Genomic DNA, 4,802 nt, shown 5'->3' with positions numbered 1-4,802 from the left:
TTTTTGAGAAATTCGAACATGAGCATATCTTGCCATTATTCCAAAGGATAGAACCATTTTAAAAATGTTGCCAGATTTGTCATCTCAGGAGCTTCTTCATTATTGATTGCCAATGTCAAGAAATGTTGGAGATCATGGATAAAAAAACTCAATTCCTATATGCAAAAGATGAGTTAAATACCATAATATCCAGTTTAATTCTTCTGGGAATTCACCAAACTGGAATCTGATTGGGTTTATGAAAGGGTATTCAGGATGAAGTCCTAAAGGTTTAAGAAATAATCCTCCAAAATTCTTAAAGAGGTCTAATTGATAAGAAAGCATCATATTCATGGCTTCTTTATGAAATCTTTTCTCGAGGATTAAACTCAAAACTTCAGGAGGATGATCAGGATGAGTATTTGGCTTACAAGGAATGGAAAATGGTGATGGTGGTGGTTGTTGTTTCTGTTTTCCTTTTTTCTTGGAAGAGGATGGTTGAAACATGAACACTTCAACAGGTTTGAGATTAGAGACATGGGTGGTTTCAGGTAATCTGGTTAAAATATCAGCGAGAACATTATCCTTACCTTTAATATGAATGACATCAAAGGAGAATCTGGAAAACCATTTTGCCCAGCGGAGAAGTTGTGGATGAGAAACTTCTTTCTGTTTGAATTTTATCATCTTAGGAAAAGATGACATATCCATTTCAACAAGGAAATGATATCCTGTTAAATGAAACTGGAATTTGGTAATTCCATATTTCACTGCAAGAATTTCCTTGAAAGTAGAGTGATAATGGATCTCTGCATCTGAGAACCTTCCACTTTTATATCCACAAAGTCTTCTTTTTCTATTGTCTTCTTCAAAGAGAATTGCTCCCCAGTATTTATCACTTGCGTCTGTTTGTAGAATTCGCTTCTCTTTGGAAGGAATCTGTAATGGTGGCAGATGGGCTGTCTTTTCTTTCAGTTGTCTAATGGCTTTTGTCTGTTTGGACTTCTAGGACGGTGGATCTTTCTTTAGCATCTTCCTTAAAGGATTTGTTAATTTTGCTATCTTGGGAATAAAATCCTTGAGATAATTAACAATTCCAAGAAACTGCTGGACTTGTTTCTGAGAAAGATTGCTATCTGGAAATTTTTTCAGCTCTTCAGCAATGTTTGGACTTGGTTGATATTTTCCATTTTTGATGATCATTCCTAAAAACTCAATCTCTTCTTTGTTGATCTGCATTTTCCTTTCAGAAAGCATTATTCCTTGATCAAGAATAATTTGCTTGAATTGGTTAAGGAGAATTGCATGATTCTTTTCATCTAGGCTGTAGAGCAAAATATCATCAATGTAAATTAATGCTTGATCCATAATGGGCTGGAAGATTTTGATCATTGCATTTTGGAATTTCGAAGGAGCTGTCTTAAGTCCAAAGGGCATCACGGTCCATTGATAATGTTTATTTGGGATACAGAAACCTGTCTTGGGCATGTCTTCAGGATCTATACCCAATTGCCAAAATCCTGCTTTCAAGTCAAATTTGGAAAAATCTGGGCTTTCGCAAGACTTGAAAATAGGCAATTTCTATTGGGCAAAGGAAATTTATCATCTTGAAGAAAATGAATGAGAGGCTGATAGTTGATTACCAGTCTTAGCTTTCCACGGGCTTGCTCGGATCTTTTGTTGACATAGAATGCTTCACATGCCCATTGTGAGTCTGAGGCTTCTATCAATCCTTCTGCTTGCAACTGTTGACATTCTTTTTCAGCTAGCTTGAGATGATCTGGATTCATTCCAACATGACTAGCCTTGGTGGGATTGATATCTTCATTCTTCTTGAAAGGCAATTTGATGAAGAATTCTGAATTTTTCCATAAAGGATGGTCGCATTTTTTCTGAAAATCTGAATGAGATTCTGCACATGCCTTCTGTTTCAGTTCTTCAACAACTTGTTGTATTTTGTCAACATCTATAGTGAATAATCTAGGGATTGATACATAGGGTTTAAACATCTGTTTGTACCTCAATCCTTCTGGTAAAATTCTTAATTATCTACTAGCAAAGCACCTCTCTCTCTCCCAGAATCACCTTTTAGATCCTATTCTGCAAAAAAAGATTTCTTCTTTGTATGAAGTTGAATACTTCACAGAAGAAGAAAAGGTTCAAGCTACCAATCTTCCTCTTGTAAATCCATATTCTACCTATCAAAAGCCTTCTTTTTCACCTATAAAAAGTATCAAGTCTCTTATAACCACCAGAAGAAAAGCGGTTAAAGAGTATGTCCAGTCCTCTAAATTTGATAAACATCTCATTTATGGAGGACAAGAAGAACAGTTTGTCACACTGGAGATCCCATCTCACTTCCCTCAAGAATGGTGCCAACACGGATATTCTCATATTCACTTTGGAGCAGTACGTCTGGCCCTTAATTATCATGGAACTTCAGGGAAACCTGTTGTTTCCAGAATAGCTCTCCTTGATTTCAGATATAAGCGTTATCAAGACGCTTGTATAGGGACGGTTGAAGTAACACTAAGTTCAGGGATGGCTATGGTGACCCTATTTCCTAATTTCACCATGTCTCTACAAGATCCCAACTTGATGGATGCCTTGAAGGTACAAATCCAGATCGTTGGTGCAGAAATGGTGGAATCTGCAGTTACTGCAACCCTACACTACCAGATCGTGTATAGGGTCCAAGATCATGCTTTTAAGTTGGCTAATCAAGGATCTGATGATTTTCTTCTTATTTCTGTTAACACAAGAGAAGAGCTTCATTGTATTCATGTGCCCAAGCAAATACCCAAGCAGGAGCTTTTAAAGCTTCTTCCATAAAAATGGGTAACAAACTATGAGCAGATCCATCAACATAATCAGCCAATCAGATCTACCAAAAGCCAGATTATTACTAAAGCTGATGGAACCAGTGAAATCAGATTTGATCACAGCCATCTAAAGCAACTCCTGACTCCACCCATTTTTACAACTCAGATGATGTTACGCCAGTAACCCCTGAAGAAACAGTACCTGCACCAGAAGCAACACTCATTCAGAGCTTCCAGTCTGATGGGAAGCCTCTGTACTTTTTCAAAGATCCCTCAGGACATTGTCCCTGGGATATTAATTTTTCGTGTGAAGGATGCAAAAATGATGTATTTGAAGAAATTGATGAAGATATTAGACGCTCCCAGAAAAAGAAGTCTGGCAAAAAATCAACACAATCAAGCTTCTATGAAAGATGGATGAATGGAAATCCAGACATTGGTCCTTTAGGAGAAGACAACGGCAAATTTGTCTATCTTGTAGATTATTCTGCAAAAAGACCACAACCTCCTAAAGTCCAACATCAACCAAAAATGCCTCCACCATCTCCTCCGAAACCAGATTCTGAAACAAAATGGCTATCTAAGCCTTTGAAACAGCCATGTTATAAAAAAATCAATAAATGGGTCTAGAAGAATAGTCAACTTATGACTTGCAAAAAAGAAGAGCAAGAGATTGCCACAGCAACAATGGTAATCCCAGAAGTCCAGATGTATACAGCAACTTCTTCCTATAATCAGGAATTTCCACCACTTGAAGAATTCACAAAGAATGAATACCTTCATGTGCCCAAGATCTCTTCGAAACTCCAAACTGATTCACAAGGAAAACAAGTCAAAATAGCAACAGCAGAAGCAACCTTGAACTGGCAATCAGAAAATGCCTTGGCCCAGAATGCTGCAATCAAAAATATTGATCAAAAAGTCACTCAGGTGGATAACAAAGTTTCGAAGATTGAAAAGACAACTGATGAAAATGCAGAGATGATCAAAAATCTCATAAAGCTTTTTCAAAAAAGGCTTAAAGAAGTCGCTCATGAACCAGCTGCCCCAGGACAAGATTTATTCTCTCATCTTGCACAGAGAGAAAAAGAAATCCAGAATATCGAAGAACAGATCAAGTATCTGAAAGAAAATGGGAAGCTGCCACCACGACAACCAGAGAAAAATGGGATTGAACTTTTCCCATCCATAAGACAGACTGATAAACCTCGACAAGGTAGGACACAGCCAATCATTTTTCCCCCACCAGAGCCAAAGAAGAAGGCCACAATCTATGAATTGTGTCAACAAATCAAAGCACAAAAGGAGGAAGAAAAAAGAAAAGCTATGGAAAAGAAAAGAAAACAAGAAAAGGCTCGAGGGAAAAGACCAGTGGAGAAATAGGAAGATGAAGAAAGCCAATTCTCTTCACCACCAACATCTCCACCACCAAAACTGATGTCAAAGTCACTTATGATGCAAAATGATAAGAGTCCCTCTAATCCTTTAACCAAATTCTTAAAGGATTACACTCATGATATCCTGCCAAAAATATCTGTTCTCCACCAAGAATCAGAGACAACCCCAGCTCCAGACTTTGAACATATTCCACCAGAAGAAGATTCAGTATCCTTCTCAGAAGAATCAGCAAATCCTTATGATTCAGAATCAATTGGAGAAACCAATAATTCTTCAGAAGAAGGAATTGAAGATTTGCCGGAAGTAATGGCCACTCCTGGTGTGAAGGTTGAAGAACCATCAGATGAAGAGATGAATGAAGCGAGAGAACCATCAAATGCAAGATCAGCACCGCATGTCTCTACAACAAAGATAGTTTTCACATTGGATGATATTCCAATTAACAGATGGCCTGAAAGATTACAAGAGTTTCATGCGTGGCTCGACACTAGAAAGCTAACGGAAGAAAGCCATTATAACATCCTGTCTGAATTTGTTTCAAGATTCACAGGAATGTTGAAAGATTGGTGGAATTCAGCTACTCAGGCGGATCAATTACAATTT

The sequence above is a fragment of the Gossypium raimondii genome, chromosome 10 (assembly GCF_025698545.1).
Source record: "Gossypium raimondii isolate GPD5lz chromosome 10, ASM2569854v1, whole genome shotgun sequence".
NCBI lineage: Eukaryota > Viridiplantae > Streptophyta > Magnoliopsida > Malvales > Malvaceae > Gossypium > Gossypium raimondii.
This window is presented reverse-complemented; position numbering follows the sequence as displayed.